Source organism: Coenobita brevimanus, chromosome 112 (assembly GCF_032717465.1).
Source record: "Coenobita brevimanus isolate Jiangsu-jjx chromosome 112, ASM3271746v2, whole genome shotgun sequence".
In the NCBI taxonomy this organism is placed as follows: Eukaryota; Metazoa; Arthropoda; class Malacostraca; order Decapoda; family Coenobitidae; genus Coenobita; species Coenobita brevimanus.
The window spans coordinates 8,836,510-8,859,244 of record NC_137065.1 but is presented as its reverse complement, the minus strand read 5'-3'; the positions used below and the strand labels follow the sequence as shown (position 1 = coordinate 8,859,244).

The window sequence follows — 22,735 nt, the reverse complement described above, 5'->3', positions numbered from 1 at the left end:
TGGAAGGGTGTGTGAAAGGAGGTAATTGAAAGTAAATGAGAATAAGAGTAAAGTGATGAAGTGTACGAGGTCGGTAGATGGTAGGAGGATGAATATAGTTTTGAATGGTGAGTTACTTGAGGAGGTAGTGTGTTTTAAGTATTTAGGGTCACATGTTGCTGTGGATGGAAGAATAGATGCAAAAGTGAAGTTCAGAATGAATTAAGTAGGAAAGGTGCTGGGAGGAATGAAAAAAGTGTTTAGATGTCGTTCGGTTAGAATGGATGTAAAGAGAAGGCTGTATGAGGGTGTTGTGGTACCGACTGCGTTATATGAGGCTGAAACATGGAATATGGATGTAGTAGAGAGGAAAAGTTTGAATGTAATGGAGATGTGTCTGAGGAGTATGTGTGGAGTGACGCGTATGGATCGAGTGAGAAATGATGAAGTGCGAAGGACAGCTGGAGTTGTTCGGGAGATGGCTGATAGAGCTGAGCAGAGGGTGTTGCGATGGTTTGAGCATATGGAGAGAATGGAATATGAGCGATTGGTGAAAAAGATAACTAGATCTGATGTGAGAGGTGTAAGGTTGAGAGGAAGACCACGAATCGGGTGTTTGGACAGTGTGAAGAGAGCGCTGGATGCGAGAAGGATGTCAGTTGAGCAAGGAAGAGTGGCTGTGCGTGACAGAAATAAATGGAGAGAAGTTGTGAATGAATAAATGATGACGCAGCCCCGAGGGGATATTCTCCCGCATTTGGTTTGATCAGCCGATTAGGTCAAGTGCGGGTAAGGGGATGGGTCTATTATGATATGGCAGGGGTAAACCAGCTCTGTTGTCGGTCCCTGCTGCGGATGTCACTGATTGCACTGTGCAGTTGATCCTCGTGCAGTGTGGTGCGGTGAGGATCTGTCCCTTCTCCACTTTTGGGATAAGATGCGAATGAATGTGTTTGAGTGGATGAGTAAATTTGGAGTGTGTCGTCCTGTCTCGGTTACCTTCCTTTCCTTGGGGGAAGCAGCCTAGGTATTTAGACAGATATACCATAAATAGATATGGCGAGACTTTCTTATTGTGGCTACACAATAAGTAAGTAGGTAATAACTAGTTATTATTTTAGTGGTATCGTTTTTACCAGTATCGTTATTCATTAGCTTCTGTCTGTCTGTCAGTCTGTCTGTCTGTCTGTCTGTCTGTCTGTCTGTCTGTCTGTCTGTCTGTCCGTCTCTGTCTCTGTCTCTCTCTGTCTCTCTCTGTCTCTCTCTCTCTCTCTCTCTCTCTCTCTCTCTCACTCAGGTCAGGGTGTCACCGTGTTTATTTCTCGGCAAATGACGTTAATGGACATTTTTGCTTCATCCCCCTCGCCCATCTCGGCCATCATCATGGGTTGGGCTTAGTGGTTGACGGTTGTTTGGGGGAGGTTCATGACTCACTCCTTTGAATGACTGAGTTTTTGATGAATAAATGGCGTAGGAATATAAGAATAGCTTGAATTTATAAGTTGACAAAACATGAGATGGAAGAGTTAAGAAAAGGAGGAGGAAAGAAGGAGAAAGATTTGTGTTTGTATGTGTGTGTGTGTGTGGAGAGAGAGAGAGAGAGAGAGAGAGAGAGAGAGAGAGAGAGCAGGCTCCTACAACACTCAAGTTTTCGCCTTGGTTAAATCTAGCATACATTTTACTTTGTAACTCATTCCTCTCTCTTCTCCCCGACCTTTCTCCACCTCCACCTCTCTCTCTCTCTCTCTCTCTCTCTCTCTCTCTCTCTCTCTCTCTCTCTCACACACACACACACACACACACACACACACACACACACACACACACACACACACACACACACACACACACACACACACGCACGCACGCACACACCTTCCCCATCCCCACTAATCCCTCTTTCCTCAGCAATGGAATTAGGGACCTTAATGGTGAAGCGACTGCTGAAGATCTTATTCCAGGGGAAAACTGTAACAGAAAATTAATGATTGGGGCTTAAATATAACCTTTCCTCTTCTTTCTTCTTATTCTCTTCTTTTTCTTCTCCTTCCTCCTCCTCCGGCTCCACCTCCTCCTCCTCCTGCTCCTCCACGTCTTCCTCCCCCTATCCGTAGCCTTCCTCACGTACTTCTTAAGGGAATCATTTGTTTGCTTGTCCTTTGGGTAGGAAATAATCTCTCTCTCTCTCTCTCTCTCTCTGCTGCATTTGCAGTATACATATTTGTATGTACGTATATATTCGTGTTTGAGAGTGCATATATCTATCCGGCTATCTGTGTATGGGGGTCTCTGTGTACATGTGTATAAGAGTGTTATGTATGTATGTGTGAGCACAGTATGTATGTACGTATGTGAATGAAAGTGCATGAGTGTGTATGTGTGTATGTATGTATACCCCAAGTCACATAGCAACTCTGTACCAGTTTTATCAAAAGTTGACATGCGTGATACTGTATGTTGACAGTTTCCACTCGCCATAAATTCTGATGTTTTAGTCTGAGTGGCTGTATATCCTGTGTGGTAGGCTTGATTACCTTCTACTGTTATAAGCCTCCTTTCTTGCCATCTTCTAATATACCACGACAGTATCACACTTTGAAATTTATCTCGAGACAATTCATAACCCACTAATTACTTTTAATACGCTGAGCTGATCTCTAACCAGCCTTTAAAATCTGCGTTTATGAAAATGCCGTAAACTATTGAATTGCAAGTCTGACTCCCATCCATCTGGCCACTTAATTCTTTAATTTACTTTTTCTATGATTATCTACCTATCTATGTATCTATCTATATACACACACACACACACACACACACACATTTTAGGAATAAGGTCTTGTACTGTAGGGGTTGATAGAGGCTGTAACTAAGTCCAGAAGTTAGGAAATAGTGTAGTACCCTAAGTTTATTAAAATCGTCTGATAATTGCAAAAATAAAGTCATCGGTTTGATTGGGTTTATCCTACATAAGGCAACTATTATTATTATTATTATTATTATTATTATTATTATTATTATTATTACTATTATTATTATTATTATTATTATTATCATTATTATTATTGCTATTATTATTATTATTATTATTATTATTATTATTATTATTATCATTATTATTATTATTGTTGTTGCTGTTGTTGTTGTTGCTACTACTACTACTACTACTACTACTACTACTACCGGTACTACTACTACTACTACTACTACTAACACTAATACTACTGCTACTACTTCTACTACTGTTACTACTACTACTATTACTACTACCATTATTATTAATATTAATATTATTATTATTATTATTACTTTTATTATTATTATTATTATTATTATTATTCTTATTATTATTATTATTATCATTACTATTATTATTATTATAATCATTCTTATTCTTATTCTTATTATTATTTTTTATTCTTATTCTTATTTTTATTATTATTATTATTATTATTATTATTATTAGCGGTGGTGGTAGAATTAGTAATAGTAGTAGTAGGAAGATGATGATGTTGATGATGATGATAATTCATAATAATGATCTCTTATCCGTCACCTGTAATCCCATCCATTCATATGCAGATAACTCAGCACTTCACAGTTCATTCACACTCAGACACCCTTTCACAAAGTTTAATATCTCTAACTCACAACTCAGTACAGCCATCTCCATAAATGAAAGCTCATTTAGGATCACTGAATGTGGATAAAATAACACTGCCTCATTTAATGCTAGTAAACCCAAATATATACAATATATTAATAGACAGATATCGCCAGATTCCTTTATTACATTCAGTGCTACTAATATTCCTATTTCTAAAAGTACTGAAATTCTCGGTGTTTCACTTAACAATGCCCTCAGCTGGATTTCTCATGTCAGGTCACTTGCTAAATCCGCCCAAGTGAAACTTGGGTTACTGTACAGAGTCCGTAACTTCTTTACTGACGAGCAGTTAACTGTAATTTATGAGAGTCATGTGTGCTCTCAGCTAGAATATTGCTCACCCTTGTGGAATGGACGTCGAGAGGTTGCACTAAAACCACTAGACAATATTCAGAACAAGGCTGTTAGAATTATTAATAACCGTGCTATTACAAATGAACTACCTCCCCTACAGGTAAGAAGCAATGTTGCCTCCCTTGCATTATTTTACAGATACTTTTATGGTAAATGCATAGACGAAGTTGCATCCATTGTTCCACCTCTCAACGCCTTCCCTCGTGCTACACGGGCATCTGGTAGCGCTCATGACTGGAATGTCATTCAGCCATATTGTATAACTTCTGCCTATCAGAATTCTTTCATTCCCCGAACTGCATCTCCCTGGACCTCGCTTCCCCAGAGTTGTTTCCCCCCAAACTTCAACCAACACCTGTTCAAGTTCAACTGTTAAAGATTTTCCATGAGCGGAGGACACGTGTAAGCTGGTGTATGAATTATTATTTTTTCTTTATTCATTTGTTTTTCCTTATGCTGTTCGGTTCCTATAATAATAATAATAATAATAATAGTAATATTATTATTATTATATAATTATTATTCATTAATTAATTTGTTTATTTTTACTATTACTGTAATAATAATAATAATAATAATAATAACAATAATAATAATGATAATAATAATAATAATTATTATTATTATTATTATTAGTAGTAGTAGTAGTAGTAGTAATAGTAGTAGTAGTAGTAGAATTATTATTATTACCTTATTGTTATTCTTCTTCTTGAGGGAAAGCACTTTCGACGTATCTTCCCCTCCTCCTCCTCCTCTAACTATTACTACTACTACTACTGTTACTACCCTCACCACCACCACCACCATCCTACCGTATATAAAGCCTTACGTTCCCTTCCTTTATGTACTTGATAAAGGCCTAGCATGGGTCCTAATTACTGAATCTCCCCACTGAGCCACGGTTATGTATGTGGGTATATATTATTCTCTGTCTTCTAAAATACTGCCAGTTTATTTTTCTTATTTCGCATCTTCGTTTTATTCGTGTAGATAGGTAAATCAAGTAGGTAGATAGACAGATAGACAAACAGACTGATAAAGTGACTATCTGGTTGACTTATACATAAGTAGGTAGGTTGAGATGTATTGATAGATATACAGATAGATAAATTGATAAACAGATAGACAGGGTTAGGTGGATACCTAGAGAGAGAGAGAGAGAGAGAGGAAAGGTCAGAGTGGAGGAACGGAAACAGGCACGAAGTGGAAGAATCGCAGACAGGGAGAGATGAAGAGGAAGAGGAAATAGAGAGGAAGAGGGGAACGGTAAAGACTTCTGTGTCTGAGATGAATTTATTGATTTTATTTAATAATATCTCCACAGTCTGTGGAGTTCTTAATGATTATATATATATATATATATATATATATATATATATATATATATATATGGAGCCTCGGTGGTACAGTGGTTGAGTGTGCCTCTCGCACGCTGGTGGACGCGAGCTCGCCTCCCGCCAGAGTTGTAAAAACTTTGGGAAGCGTTCACTGAGCCATTTACTACTTTGGCAGACATAAGGAGTGTTGTGGTTGAACCAGTGTCGCATACTAGTATGCTTGCACCCAGTCGGCTTACACATGGTTAACAGACTACACAAGCATCCAAAACCACTCCAACATAACAGTCACACTCACAAGCACTTCTCACCCTACATGCAGTCTCTACCAGACAGCCTAAACCACTAGGTATATATATATATATATATATATATATATATATATATGTATATATATATATAGATAAATACATCACACAAAAATGTTTTTCCGAGCGCCAGCACAGCACTAACGTCCGCTATGTTATTTTTTTCAATTTTTGCTCTCCTGTCCGGCAAAAACTAATGAATCGCTTGCATTGCAAATGTGCTGTTTTGAATCCAACAAATACTTTTAGAGATACTGAGGAAAATCAATATGGCCGCCTCATGCCTGAAGTGCTAACTCGGAACGTATTGGGCCGATTTTGACCAAACTAGGTGGAAATGCAGTGGGTCATGAGTGAACATGATTTGCATAGTATGAATGACCTTAAACTTGATCTCAAGGTCACAGGTAGAAATCCATACAAAATTTTTAGTCATACCATAAGTCTCTTAATATTAGGTCTACAATGCAACAATGCTATTTTCATCTGGAATGTTGAATTCTTTGAATCTTGCCTCAGCAATTTTAAAATTCTAGTTATTGTTATTATTAATATATCTCACCACATCAGTACTGAATTATATTGCTCTTGAGTTTCTTGTCAATATTATCATTATAAATCACCACACGAGTGGTGAGTTATATTCTTCTTGTCATTATTATTGTTGTTATTATTATTATTATTATTACCGGGTATTATTATTATTATTATTATTATTATTATTATTATTATTATTATTACCAGGAAGTATATTGCGGAGGGTTAGTCCTTCTCCCGGAAAACAGCTAACTAAAAAGACGAACAAGAAGCCTCGGACAAAGACTGACCAAAAGATGACAACCAAGGACCGGACAAAGGACATGGTACGGATCGCGACGTGGAATGTAAGGGGTGCGAATGATGAGGTGAAAGATTGTCCAGGTGCTTGAGGGTGCGAAGGTGGATGTATGTGGAGTAACTGAAACTAAATAGAGAGGAGAAAGTGTGAGGAAATGGGAGTATGGGTGGGGTATATGTGCAGGGGTAGGTGACAATGAGAGGGCAAAAGAAGGAGTGTGTATTGTTGTGAGTAAAAGATGGAAGAAGAATATAAGAGAGTATGGATCAGTTGGTTCAAGGATTGTGTGGATAAGATTGAAAGTTGGAATACAAATGTGGGAGATTGTGTGCGTGTATGCGGCAACGCAAGATCGTGCGAGCAGAGTGAGAGAAGAGTTCTGGACAAATGTGGAAGTGTGCATGGAAAAGATTGGAAGGAATGAGTGAGTGTTTTTGATTGGTGATATGAATGGTAAAGTAGGGAATGTGAAGGTGGATGGAATAGTTAGTGAGTGGGGTGTGCCTGCTGAGATAGATGAGAATAGGAGTGCGTTAGTGGATATTTGTGCCGGGAGGGGGTTGGTGATAGCCAATACCCTCTTCAGGCAAAAAATGATCCACAGGTATACATGGCGAGCGATGAGAAGGGTAGGTGGTGAACTGAATGAAAGCAAGGCAATGACTGATTTTGTGTGTGTGATTGCAAGGATGCAAAGATGTGTAAGAGATGCAAGAGCTTATAGAGGTTTGGGGAATGGACTTTCTGACCACTGCTTGGTGGTGGCCAGAATCAAGATCTTAGTAAGATGGTGAAATAGAAGAAGGGAAGGATGGGAGGAAGGAGTAGTTGCAAGGAGAGTGGAAAGGTTACAAGAGGATGAGAAAAAGGCAGAATATAAGAGAGAAGTGGAGGAACAACTGGATAAACATGAACTGGAGCAGATGGGGAACGTGCAAGGTGTGTGCAAGATATTCACAGAAGAAACATGTGCAGCATGCGATGTGGTGTGTTGGGTGAAGAGACGGAAGGGGGTGCAAGGAACAGCGTGGTGGAATGAAGAGGTTAGACAGGCTGTGGCACAAAAGAAGAAAGCATACAATGAATGGATGAGAAATAGGGGCGTGGAGGAAGTTGAGAGACAGAAGAAAGAGTTATATGTAGAAAGGAAGAAAGAGGTGAAAAGATTAGTAAGAGAAGTAAGAAGAGAGTGGATGAGGAATTTGGAAGGATTTTGAGTGTAAAGTGGAGGGACTGTAAAAAATGTTCTGGAATGAGGTAAAGAAAGTCAGACAGGGTGGCAGTGAAGTTAGTACGGGAGTGAAAGATAAAAATGGTAGATTACTGGTTGAAAAGCGAGAAAAAATGAGCAGATGGAGAGAACACTTTACTGAATTGTTGAACATAGAGAATGGAAGTAATGCGAGTATAAGTGGCTGGGGAATGGCTGGGAGAAGGAGGGAGGTGAGAAGACAAGAAGAAATCAGTAGGAGAGAATTTGTGGAAGCACTGAAGAAAGTTAAATTGGGGAAAGCCCCAGGAATTGATGGAGTGTGTGGTGAAATGCTGAAGCATGGGGTAGAGATAATAGTAGAATGGATGTGGAAGATGTACAGATTGGCCTAGGGGGGAGGTAGAGTCCCGGAGGATTGGAAGTCAGGTATAATTATTCCCTTGTACAAACGAAAAGGGGAAAAAGAAGTGTGTGGTAATCATACGGGCATTTGTCTTCTTAGTGTAATAGGAAAAGTGTATGGCAGGATACTTACTGACAGAGTTAGGGAAATAACACAGGAATTAGTTGGAGAAAAACAGGGAGGCTTTAGGAAGGGAAGAGGTTGTGTAGATCAGACAGATCTTTAGTGGAAAAGTTTCTAGAGATGGGAAAGAAGTTGTATGCGGCCTACATGGATTTGAAGAAACTATATGACAGGGTGGATAGACAAGGATTGTGGAAAGTATTAACAATATATGGAGTAGATGGGAAGTTGTTGAATGCTGTGATGAGTATGTATGAGGGTGCTAAGGCTGCAGTGCATGTGAATAGTGAACTGAGTGAATTTTTCTATTTGAAGGTTGGGTTGAAACAGGGATGTGTCATGTCTCCATGGTTGTTCAATCTGTACATGGATGAGGTAATAAAAGAGATACAAAGTAGGGCAGTGGATGTTGGAGCGGCCCTAGTGAGAGAGGGCAGTGTTTGGAAACTACTTGTACTGTTGTTTGCAGATGATACTGTGTTGTTAAGTGAAGACGAAGGGGAGCTGCAAGGATTGATGGATGAGTTTGAGAGAGTGTCTAAGAAACGGAATCCAAAGGTAAATGTAGGGAAGAGTAAAGTATGGTCTTCGAGAAAGGTGAAGTCAGTGAATGTACAGTGAGGTTGGATGGTGAGGAAATGGAAAATGTGAGTACGTTTAAATACTTGCGTAGTGTGATGAGTAAGGATGGAGGTTTGGAGGGTGAAGTGCTTGAAAGGGTACAACAAGGAAGATAGGTTGCTGGTTCCTTGAAAGCAGTGATAAGAAACAGGGAAGTGAGCATGGAAGTGAAAAAGTTACTACATGACAGTATTGTGATACCAACTCTAACGTATGGAAGTGAAGCGTGGACTCTGTTGGAAGGACACAAGTCAAGAGTGAGAGCAATGGAAATGAGTTATTTAAGAGGAGCCTATGGAGTCACATGGAGAGACAGGCTGAGAAATGAGGATATAATGGATCGTTGTGGTGTGGATGTGGATGTGATAGGAAGCGTTATGAGGAACACACTGACGTGGTTTGGCCATGTGGAGAGGATGGAGGGTGAGAGACTGACGAGGAGAATGTATGTGAGTGAGGTGGAGGGGGGGGAGAGGGAGGGGGAGGCCGAGGATGAGATGGAGGGATGGAGTGGAGAGGTATATGAGAGAGGGGGCTGTGAGTTTGGAGCAGGGCAGTGAAATGGCTGGGGACAGGGTGATGTGGACGCGATTTGTTTGTGCCCACCCTGTACGGAATTAAGGCGTCTGGCGGTAGATAGATAGATAGAATTTGCTTGTATTCGCTCAGTTTCAAAGCTACGGCCATGATACTTGGTCATCTGAGTCCCACAGCTGGCGGCTTCATATGACCCAGCATCATCCAGTCCCCTGTGCTGATTTCCCAGTTACACCCAAAAACCTATAAATATATTAAGTTCGCGGATTCTCACAAACCGCTAAGGATACAAACTTGAAATTTTTTTGTGGGACATAGCTAAGGACGGGGAGAAGGTCTGAAATGACTATGGGCCCATTTGGGCCAGTAGTTTCTGAGCTTCCCTACGGGCCAGTGGAAAGTAATTTGGGATTATTGAGTACACATTTTAAATTGAACTGAATTGAGCTACAATCACCAAACTTTGTATATTTATAGGACTTGATATGCTATGTATGCCTACCAAGCATGAATGACCTTGATCCAACACTCAAGGTCACAGCCACGGTCAAAGTTCAATTGCACAATTTTAAAACCTAGATTGATTTGAGCTAAAATCACCAATCGTGGCACATTTATAGAATTTCATATGCTATGCATGGCTACCAAGTTTGAATGACCTTGACCCAAAACTCAAGGTCTGCCAAGGTCAAAGTTACAAATTGCTTATTATTTATGTACTGTGATCACATGCACAAAACCGATGACCTTATTATGTGGTGAGTTACTGAAACTGCTAATGGCAATTTCTGTTTTCTAGTAATAATAATAATAATAATACTGATAATAATAATAATAATAATAATAATAATAATAATAATAAATCATCCACTCACTTGATGTAGTGCTGCCTACTTCTTTTTTAGCATATCATTCTTTTTCTGTGTCTGTCCTCCTCTCTTCCTATTTCTCCCATCTTTCCTGTCACTTCTTACTGCTCTTCTTTCCTTTACAGGTGGCTTTACATTGAGTGACAAGCCTAATGGTTTCCTGTAAGCCAAGAAGCCATTTACAGCGCTGGGTGGTAACCATATAACCAAACCATATGTGCTCCCTACGTGTCAACAAGTGGGCTGGTGGAGGGTTAGTGCCCCTCCCCGTAAAACAACTAACTCAAAGTCAAATGGCCACCCCTTACGGGATTATGACGTCTGGCAGTAGATAAATAGATAGATTATTATTATCATTATTATTATTATTATTATTATTATTATAATTATTATTATTATTATTATTATTATTATTATTATTATTATTATTATCATTATTATTGTTTCTGTTTCTTGGCGGTTCGATTCAGATTTTGGAAGTGAGAGAGAGAGAGAGAGAGAAAATAAGAGGAATATGGAGGTTAGTTAGTAGGCTAATATTGATAATGACAGATAAGATATGGACAGGAAGACTGCTGTAGAGAAGAGGTGAAAATACGAAGTATCTGAACATGGAAATTGAGAATACCGATACAGATAAGACAGATACGAGTAGATAGATAAAGATAAGTAGGGATATTGATGTATTGATAGGTAGAGAGATTAGATGCATAGAGGAATAATAAGAGGTATGTGAAGCTGGGGATTATAATATTGATATAGATAAGATAGATAGGAGTAGACAGACGACAGATAGACAGATAGAGAGCAAATGATAAAGACGATTATTCTTCACTGTACTCATCGCCAGGCAATTTTATTCAGCTTGGGAGAGCCAATTAGCAGAGAAAAGAATATTGTCCTCAAATCAGATCCCTACAATTCGAAAAAAAAAAGAAATCAGAGTTGCAAAAGTAAACGTCTTGTGGAGGGAGCAAGAATAGGTAAAACAAAAATTCCTTGGGATGAAAACTAATTGCGTTATATTTACCTCATTCACTTTCTTCACGTAATTTTTCACAATATTCACGTTTTCACTTCACGTTTTTTTTTTCAGTATTCACGTTATCTTTTACTTTATTCGCATTATTTTTCACATTATTAGGGCTATTCATCACTCTATTCAGGTTGTTTTGTTCACTGTGTACATGCTCTTTATCACCATTCACGTTATTTTTCACTTTATTCAGGGTATATTTCACCTTAGCCACGTTGTCTCACTATTGACATTATTTTTCACTATAGTCACGTTATTGTTTACTATTCGCGATATTTTTCACTTTATTCACATTATTTTTCACACTTGGCGTCATTCCTTACTATTCACGTCATTATTTTCCTTTATTTACATTATTTATTTACATTATATTCTTGAAACCCCCCTACCCCCAGCCCCCCCTGGGGGTAGGGGGGTTTCAAGAATACTCCTGCAGTATCCCTGCTTGTCGTACGAGGCGACTAAAAGGGTTGGTGGTGGGTTAGTGCCCCACCCCGTAAAAAGAACTGCTAAAAAAGCGAACAAAGCGCCTCAGACCCGGACGGACCATACGTTGACGACTAAGGAACGGACGAAGGACATTCTTAGGGTGGGAACGTGGAATGTGAGAGGAGTGAATGATGAAGTGAAAGAGAGACAGATTGTTCAGGTGCTTGAGGATGCAAAAGTGGATATATGTGGATTGACTGAAACTAAATGGGAAGGTGAAAGGGTGAGAGAATGGGAATATGGTTTAGGTATATGTGCGGGAGTCAATGAAAATGAGAGGGCAAGAGAGGGAGTATGTCTGATGATAAGCAAGAAGTGGAAGGAGAATATAAGAGAGTATGGAACAGTGGGTGCAAGGATTGTATGGGTGAGGATGAAAGTAGGTATACAAGCGTGGGCGATTGTATGTGTGTATGCCCCGACAGAGGATCGAGTGGCAAGAGTGAAAGATGAGTTTTGGGCTAGTGTAGAAGCGTGTATGGACAAGTTTGAGAGGAGCGAGAGAGTGCTGTTGATTGGAGACATGAATGGCAAAGTTGGAAATGTACGAGTGGATGGAGTGGTTGGTCAGTGGTGTGTGCCAGCTGATGTAGATGGGAATGGAAGTGCTTCAGTGGACATCTGTGCTTGTATGGGGTTGGCAATAGCCAACACCTACTTTTGGCATAAGATGATCCACCGGTATACATGGAGAGTAATGAGGAGGATGGATGGTGAACTTGTTGAACGAAAGGCAATGATAGACTACGTGTGTGTGGATGAGCGAGTGAGAAGACAAGTGTTGGATGCAAGAGCATGGAGAGGGTGGGGGAATGGAGTCTCGGACCATCACTTAGTGATGGCCAAGGTAGAGCTGCAAAGAAAGTGGTTGAGGAGACGAAGGGGAAGACAGGAGGAAGCAACTCCTGTGAGAAGAGTGGAGAAATTGCAAGATAGTGAGAAAATGACAGAGTATAAAAGCATAGTGGAAGAAAGACTGGGAAGGTATGAGCTAGAGCAGATGGAAGGGGTGGAAGACGTATGTAAGATATTCACAGAAGAGATAGGCGCAGCGTGTGAGGCGGTTTGTGGAGTGAGGAGGAGATGCAAGGGTGTGCAAGGGACAGCATGGTGGAATGATGAGGTGAAACGAGCTGTGGAGCAAAAGAAGAAGGCATATAGTGAATGGTTAGCGAGTAAAGGTAGGGGAGAAGATGAGAGAGAGAAGAGAGAGGTATATTTGAGCAGGAGAAGGGAGGTTAAGAGACTGGTGAAGGAGAGTAAAAAGAAAGTGGATGAGGAGTTTGGGAGGAATCTGAGTGTGAAATGGAGGAAGAATAAGAAATTGTTTTGGAAGGAGGTAAAGAAGGTAAGGCAGTGTGAAAGGGGAAATAGTAGGGGAGTGAAAGATAGGAATAAGAGATTGTTGGTGGAGAAGAGAGAGAAACTGAGGAGATGGAAGGAGCACTTTGAGGATTTGTTGAATGTGAAGAGTGAGAGCAGTGCGAGTATAAGTGGTTGGGGAATGGCTGGGAGAAGAAGAGAGGAGGGAGGAAGAGATCAGTAGGGCGGAAGTAGTGGAAGCGATGAAGAATATGAAGTTGGGAAAAGCCCCAGGAATTGATGGAGTGTGTGGTGAAATGCTTAGGTATGGGGGTGAGATTGTTGTGGAGTGGATATGGAAGTTGTGTAGATTGGCTTGGGAAGAGGGAAGGGTTCCAGAGGACTGGAAATCAGGTATAATTGTTCCTTTATACAAAGGAAAAGGAGGGAGAGAAGTATGTGGTAACCATAGGGGTATTTGCCTACTTAGTGTGACTGGTAAAATATATGGTAGAATACTCATTGATAGGGTTAGGCATATGACAGAGGAGCTAGTTGGAGAAGAACAAGGGGGATTTAGGAAGGGAAAAGGGTGTGTAGATCAGATATTTGTTCTAAGATGTTTAGTGGAGAAGTATCTAGAGAAGGGAAGGAAAGTGTATGCTGCCTTCATGGACTTGGAGAAAGCTTATGACAGAATAGATAGGCAAGGTATGTGGAAGGTATTAAGAATATATGGAGTGGAGGGAAAATTGTTGAGTGCTGTGAAGAGTATGTACGAGGGAGCTAGGGTTACGGTGCGAGTGGATGGTGAGCTGAGTGAGTTCTTTGATCTCAATGTGGGACTGAAACAGGGTTGTGTGATGTCTCCATGGCTGTTTAATATATACATGGATGGGGTTGTAAAGGAGGTGCAGAGTAGAGCAGTGGATGTGGGGGTGGCTCTAATGAATGAGGGTGAGATTTGGAAGCTTCCGGTGTTGCTGTTTGCTGATGATACAGTACTGTTGAGTGAAGATGAATGGGAGTTGCAAGGTTTGGTGACTGAATTTGGGACAGTGTGTAGGAGGAGGAATCTGAAAGTTAATGTAAATAAAAGTAAAGTTATGGTGTTTGAGAGGAATGAAGTCACAGAGTGTGCAGTGAGGTTGGATGGTGAGGATATGGAGAATGTGAGTGCATTCAAGTACTTGGGTAGTGTGATGAGTAAGGATGGAACTTTGGGGGATGAAGTGCGTGAAAGGGTACAGCAGGGAAGGAAGGTTGTTGGTACACTGAAAGCAGTGATGAGAAATAGGGAGGTGAGTATGGAAGTTAAGAAGTCACTGCATGATAGTATTGTGATCCCTACCCTGACGTATGGAAGCGAGGCATGGACCTTGCAAGAGGGGAACAAGTCAAGAGTGAGAGCAGTGGAAATGAGTTACTTGAGAGGAGCATGTGGAGTGACGTGGAGGGACAGGTTGACGAATGAAGAAGTGAAGGAACGCTGTGGGGTGGATGTGGATGTGGTTGAGAAGATTAGGAGAAATACACTGAGGTGGTTTGGACATGTGAAGAAAATGGAGAATGAAAGACTGACTAAGAGGGTGTATGTAGGTGAGGTGGAGGGAGGGAGAGGGAGAGGTAGACCGAGGATGAGATGGAGGGATGGAGTTGAGAGGTATATGAGGGAGGGGGGGGTAAATTGGGGAGAGGGCAGTCAAATGGTGGGTGACAGAGAGACTTGGAGGCGTTTTGTCTGCGGCCACCCTTTGCGGGATTAGGGTGTCGGGCTATAGATAGATAGATAGACATTATTTTTCACTATTCACGTTATTTGCACTATTCACGTTATTATTCAGTTTTTACTTATTTCATTTTTCATTTTTTTTTTTTTTTTTCAATTCACGTTATTTTTCGCTTCACGTTATTCTTCACTGTACACATGATAGTTTTTGTTTAGTCACGTTACTATTAACTAGTCACATTATTTTCCTTTTTTTTTTTCCTTGCTATCTTTCTCTTCGCGTTATTTTTCACTCTGTTCACGCTATTTTTCACTCCTCATGTTTTTTATTACTTTATTCACCTTATTTATCATTTTATTCACGTTATTTTTCACTTCATTTTATTTTTCACTATATTCAGGCTGTTTTTCACTTCTCGTGGTATTTTTTCATTTATTCACCATATGCTTCTCTTTAATCACGGGTTTTTTCAATATTCGCGTTATTTTCTCTTTATTCACGTGTTTTCGCTATTCACGTTATTTTAACTTTATTCATGCCAGTTTTTAACAATTCACGTCATTTTTATTTTACTCGTGTTATTTTTTTAATAATTGCTTTATTTTTCACTTTCTTCATGTTTTTTCACTATGCATGCTATTCTTCACACTATTCACGTTATTTTTCAATTTATTCACGTCATTTTTCACTTTATTCACATTATTTTCGTATTTTCACCATATGCACGTTATTTTTCACTATTCACGGTAATTATTACTTTACGCTTTTTTTTTTTTTTTAACATTATAACGCTATTTATCACACCAAGTGATTTTTCAACATTCACGTTAATTATCACATTCACGTTACTTACCACTTTATTGACAATATTTTTACTGCGTTGCTTTTCACTTTATTCAAGTATTTTTTTTTACCACGTTATTTTTCACCTTTTTGCGGTATGTTTAATTAATGACGTTATTTATCACACTGGCCACGTTACTTTTCATTTTCACGTTATTTTTAATCACGTTGTTTTCGATTAATTATTGTTATTATTCACGTAACGCTATTTTTCAATATTATTCACAACATTTTTATTCTTTATACTGAGGCAGGATTTTTCAACCTCGAAGGATTACTGTGGATTTTTTCATTCATTAAGCCTTATGATAAATAAGAATCGTCTGGGGATATGTGTGTGTGTGTGTGTGTGTGTGTGTGTGTGTGTGTGTGTGTGTGTGTGTGTGTGTGTGTGTGTGTGTGTGTGTGTGTGTGTGTGTGTGTGTGTGTGTGTGTGTGTGTGTGTGTGTGTGTGTGTGTGTGTGTGTGCGTGCGTGTGTATGTGTGTGTGCGTGTGTGTGTGTGTGTGTGTGTGTGTGTGTGTGTGTGTGTGTGTGTGTGTGTGTGTGTGTGTGTGTGTGTTCGCGGGGGAATGTGTGTATGTATATGAGTGGGAGTCTGCGGGCGAATATACATACGGTACAGTGTTTGTGTTTTTGTGTTTGTGTGTGTAGAGGGGAGTGTATGTATACGGTTGGGAGTCTTGGAGAGAATGTATATGCTGTGTGTGTGTGTGTGTGTGTGTGTGTGTGTGTGTGTGTGGAGATAGTTAACGTACCTAAAGAGGAGATTGGAAGGACGAAAGTGAGAAAATATTATGATCAAGTAAAGAAAGAGATGTAAACACACACACACACACACACACACACACACACACACACACACACACACACACACACACACACACACACACGCACACACACACAAGCACACACACAATCAGAAAAGCTCACGTATTGTGTCTGAGTCACCATTTGGACCCCGTATTGGCATGTTTGTTGTTGTTGTTGTTGTTGTTGGTGGTGGTGGTGGTTGTGGTGGTGATGGTGGTGGTGGTGGTGGTGGTGATGGTGTTAATGGTGATGATGGCAGTGGTGTGGTTGTGATGTTGTTAGTTGTTGTTTTTCTTGTTGATTGTTACTATTCCATCTACTAAAATTATGCGGTGATGGGGCCAGCCGTGGCACTGATATTACTTGGCGCCGGAACTGCCTGGTTATAAAACTGCCCCTCTACTCCCTCCCTATCCCCGATGAGGAGGAGGATGAACGGCAGGAGGAGGGCCTCTTCAGCCTGCAATCCACTGGGTTCATGTTCAGATGTACCTGCAACTCCTACCACTACTACTATTATTACTACTACTACTACTACTACTACTAATAATAATAATAATAATACAGCTACTACTATTACTACTATATACTATAGTCACTACTGTCGATGCTGCTGGTACTACTACTACTGCTTCAAAATGTACCAGTATTTTTCCTGTTGTTGGTGTTACATGTATTTGTATCATTCCTGTTCGTAGTTCATATTATTGTTTATGTGTGTGTGTGGGGGGGGTATCTGTGTGTTTATTTTGTTGTTGTTGACGTCCAGGCTTTAACTATCATTCTTTTTCGTCAAACGTGTCACCATGAAAAGTTTTCTTTCTTTTTTTTTCCTTCAGAAACTCTACAGATTTTTGTTATTGTGTGAGTCGATTAAGGAAGGCTGGAATGATTAGGAACTGTGTAATGGAGAGGGCTGGGTGGTGATGACGATGCTGATGTTCTGTTAAAATTGACTGGTAGATAAATAGATAGATAGATGAATAGACAGATAGATGGATGGATATATGGATGGATGGATAGACATACGGTTGGATGAACGGATAGATACATTGGTAGATAGATGGATGGATGGTTGGAAAGATGGATGGATCGATCGAGAGATATAGATAGATAGACTGATTAATTGATTGATAGATGGATAGATTTGATTGACAGATTGATAGTTGGATATAAGACAGAGATAAATAGATAGGTGGATCGATAGATGGATGGATGGCTGATTGGATGTCTAGATGAATGGATGGATGGATGGCTGAATGGATGGCTAGATGAATAGATGGGTGGATGGCTGAATGGATGGCTAGATGATGGATGGGTGGATGAGGGGATGGATATATATATATATATATATATATATATATATATATATATATATATATATATATCGTACATACATACATACATACGCACATAAAAACGGACACAGCCTCATCAGTAACTCCTTCGGACTGGCAAATAAAAGTGCCGTTTTCGGCCCGAAGAGATTAAGTCTCTCTCTCAACACCAGTAAGGTATCTGGTTAATTAAAAAGGGAGAGAGAGAGAGAGAGAGAGAGAGAGAGAGAGAGAGAGAGAGGTTACTGAGTAGGGACAAGGGTGCTGGAGATCCGTACACCTTGACTGCTCCTCACTGGATGGCGCGTCAGGCATTAAATATATATATAAAGAGGTATAAAATCTATAGGAATCATAATAACCATTTGCCTGGGCTGGAATTTTCTTGGATGAGGGGAACATAAGGTGATAATATTGATGCAGTATTCAGAGAACTCCACATTCCAGATGATGCCACATTCGAGATTAGAATGACAAAATAATAAAAAAAATCCACATTTGTACAAAAATAGTCAAAAAACGTAACAAAATATTGATTTCTCATAATTGTTGTTATGAAATCCTAAAAAGTAGACTCTTAGGAATCTGAAAAAAATTTCATTGCAGAGCTAATATTAAGGGACTTTTTGTTATTATTGTAGACCTAATATTAAGGGACTTTTGGTAAGACTCAATATTTTTTACGGATTTTGACCTGTGACCTTCAGATCAAAGTCAAGGTTATTCATACTATGCAAATCATGATCAGTCAGCACACACTACCTTTCCATCGAGTTTGGTCAAAATCGGTCAAATACTTTCCGATTTAGCACTTTCAGAAATGGGTCGGCCATATTGATTTTCCTCAATATCTCAGAAAGTATTTGTTGGATCTCAGCATTATTACCCAGATGCATTAGTATATGTTGACAACTACATACTGGAACATTTGCAAAGCAATTGATTCAGTAGTTCTTACTGCGCAGGAGAGCAAAAATTGGAAAAAAAAAAATCATAGAAGGTGCTAGTGCTAGGGAAAAAAGTTGTCCCAGAAGAAGAATACAACCAAGATACATCACTGCTGAAAATTTCAAGTCTCTATCTTGAACGGTCTTGGAATGCCAGCCTTCTAGATCACTTCAAAAGAAATAATATCTACAATTTGAAAAAGAACTGAACAGAATGTGGAGTTCTAAATAATAATAATAAAGCAGATTGTGTTACCATAAATAATATATCTAAATGTGTACCAGGTGCAGAGAAAGAGTCAACCATTTTTTTTACGCGTTTAATATGATGCCTGTCAGCTGAACATTTTTTTTTCTAGCGATAAAAAAAGCCATGTGCATCAACTGCACATACTTTTTTTAGTCAAGCTATTTTTTTATTGAAATATTTTTTGGCAAATTTTTTTGGGCCGAGATACTGTCTTGTTCGATATTTTTTCTTCGAGATATATCTTTTGTTTTAGATAGATTTTTTCCCTGGATTTTTTTGTCGAGGGATTTTTGAGATATTTTTTGGTCCAGTCATTTATTTTGGTTGCGATATTTTTTTGCTGACAATTTTATTGGAAGGTCGATATTTTTTTTGCCTTTATATTTCTGTTGAGACTTTCTCGATATATATATATTTTTTTTGAGTTTTTTTTGGGGGTCGAAATATTTTTTCGCTCGAGATTTTTTTTGTCAAGATATGTTTTTCTAGAGGTAGTTTCTTGTCATTTTTTTTGTCGAGGTACTTTTTTGTCAAGATATTTTTTTGGGTCGAGATATTTTTTTGTCGATATTTTTTGGTTGAAATTTTTTTCTAGAATTTATTTTGGTCGAGATACTTTTTCGGTCGAGATACTTTTTTCGATTTATATATTTGTCAAGATACTTCTTTGGTCCGAATATGTTTTTCATGTCGAGATATTTTTTCGTCGAGAATTTATTGTCAAATTTTTTTATGTTGGAAATTATTTTGCCCAGATATCTTTTTTTTGTCAAAGTATTTTTTGGGTCGATTTTTTTTTGTCGAGATATTTGATTTGTCAGGATATATTTCTTTAGTCGAAATATTTTTTCCAGATATTTATTTCGTCGAGATATTTTGTAGTCGATATTTTTTGGCTGAAATTTATTGTCGAGATTTGTTTTTTTGTAGATATATTTTTTGGTCGAATTTTTCCTTGGTCAAGAATTGTTTTTGTCGAAATACATTTTTTTTGTCGAGATATTTCTTTTGATTGAGATTTTTTTGTCGAGACTTTTTAAGATTTTTTTGGTAGAGATATATTTTTTTGATCGATATGATTTTTATTGTCTATATATTTTTTGCCATGCCACGTTGAGTACACCGCTTCCCGTCCGATCAGCGAAGTTAAGCAACGTTGGGTCTGGTTAGTACTTGGATGGGTGACCGCCTGGGAACACCAGATGCTGTTGGCATCCCTACGTGTCAAGTGGGGTTGGTGGAGGATTAGTGCCCCTCCCTGTAAAACAATTAACTCTAAGCCCTTGACCACCCCGTTTGGGATATATGGCGTCTGGCAATGGATGGATGGATATTTTTTGCTGATATTTTTTGGTCGAGATATGTTTGGAGTCGAGATAATTTTTTTGTCGATTTTTTTTGGGGGTGAGGTTGACGTATAGTTTTTTTTTTCGAGGTATTTTTTTGGTCGAGGCGTAGTTTTTTTGGTCGAGAGCCTTTTTAGTCATTTTTTGAGATATTTTCCTTGGTCGAGATTATTTGCGGGTCGAGAATTTTTTTTGTAGAGATATTTTTTTGATCGAGATTTTTTTTGTGATATACTGTTTTTGTCAAGATTTTTTTTTTTTTTTTTTTGTCGATATATTTTTGGCGGGTCGAGATACCCTTTTTTTCGTCGAGCCATTCGTTTTTCTGTCGAGATATTTTTTTTAGTCTAGTTTATAAAAAAGGGAACGTGTCCATATCGAGGAGTAATTTCTTAGATTTAAACAACACACGGAACTTTGAAATCCAGTGGCAACTAAAGATTTCGTAAGACCTGTTCCCTGGCGATATATTCCTCGCAGCCCCTCTCAGTATTTTTTCACCTGAAGCCAAGTATGTCAACATTTTCAAGCGATATATAAATAAGCGTACTAGAGATTGTTATAGTGCAACGTGAAAATAAATGGGTCAGGGAAAGGTATTACGAAGCCCCTATACCACTCTCAGTGGGGATTTAAACAGACATTTCTTTTGTCTTTCCTCAGAATATTTTTACAGGGGACTAAAAGGGTTTAAGACGAAGCATTAGATTTGGGTAATGGAATACTCATCTTACACGTGAGGAGGATGCTGAGAGAGAGAGAGAGTGACAGACAGACAGACAGACAGACAGATGGACAGACAGAGACAGAGTTGAAATATCGTGTGACAAGTTGTAGGCAACAAGGAAGATAGATGGTGACTTAACATTACTTTGCGTCTCTCTCTCTCTCTCTCTCTCTCTCCAAATTTTCCCTCAGTGTATCAGTCTATAAAAAAAAAGAAAAAAAATGCCCACCCTCTCACTGTCACCTACCAAACTGTCGAATTGGTTTTTATTTGACAGGGGTGCGTCTCTGCGTGCAAGGTCTGGGGGGGGCTGGGTTTACGATGGAAGAGTTGAGAGGTAGGAGGGACTGGAGTGTATTGGTGTTGTGATGAAAAGAGGTAGATTGAGATGGTTTGGACATGTGGAGAGGATGGGGGATTATAATTGGGTGAGGAAGGTGAGAGGTGTTAATATTGGGTGTGGGGTTATGAGGGGCAGACCGAGAGAGACAAGGGACGAGGTCCTTAAGTGTGACCTTAGGGTTAAGGGACTGAACAGGGAGGCTGCAATGGATCGTGCAGCGTGGAGAGCCGCCATTAGGTGACCAAGGCCGATGCATGCAAGCATGTTGGAGCCTTTAAAAACGAAACGAAAACGAAACGAAGGGAAAATATTTGGCGTAATTTCGGTAATGTGTGGATGTGAGGTTACAGACAGACACGTACATAACGATGAAGAAAACGACACTGTGTAGAGTATGGAGGGGTTGGGTGGGGTAACGGTGGGGTTCGGTGGGGTGATGGTGAGGGTGGGTGGGGTTCAGTGGTGTGATAGTGGGGTTGGGTGGGGTTCAGTGGGGTAATGATGGGGTTGGGTGGGGTGGAGTGGGGTAAAATAATCGTGGGGTTCAGTGGGGTGATGGTAGGGTTGAGTGGGGTGGAGTGAAATAATGGTGGGGTTGGGTGGGTGGAGTGGGGTAAAGGTGGGACTGGGTGGGTAGGGAATGGGGTAATGGTGGGGTATGGTGAGGAGGAGTGGCGTAATGGTGGGGCTGGGTTGGGTGGTTCGGTGAGGATGATAGTAGTAGCAGTAATAGTAGTAGTAGTAGTAGTAATAAAAGTAATAATAGTAATAATAATAATAATAATAATAATAATAATAATTATTATTAGTATTATTATTATTATTATTATTAGTAGTAGTAGTAGTATATTAATAATAACCACTAATAATCTCATTCTTCTTCCCCAGTATCTCCACCCTATGTAGAACTATTTTTCCTTGCCCCTCTACGCTACTTATTTTCGTTCCATTCTTCCCCTCTTTATCCTACATTTTATTCTCTTTATTTGGCCTCTCTCTCCCCTTCTCTCCATTATATTTATTTAGTTATTCTCTATCCTCTCTTGTGTAGTCCAGTTTAGGAAATCAGGTTAATCAGGCACTCCTTTCTCTCTCTCTCTCTCTCTCTCTCTCTCTCTCTCTCTCCACATTTATTTCTTTATTCTGCCTCCTTCGTTCTCTCGTGATTAGTATACACACGGAAGAGAGAGAGAGAGAGAGAGAGACTAACGGGAAGGCGAGAGTTAAGAAGCATAGGGAGCAGTCTGTTGTTTCCACCTGTCAAGCTGCCTGCCACCTGTACCCTTGACGCTCCACCAATTGTGCTCACACCTGGGAAATTTCG

At 39.4% G+C, this 22,735-nt stretch overlaps 1 pseudogene; it reads left to right on the top strand.

Moving 5' to 3' along the window:
- Positions 1–20,090: 20,090 nt before the first annotated feature.
- On the top strand, positions 20,091–20,209 carry LOC145418217 (5S ribosomal RNA; annotated as a pseudogene).
- Positions 20,210–22,735: the final 2,526 nt, after the last annotated feature.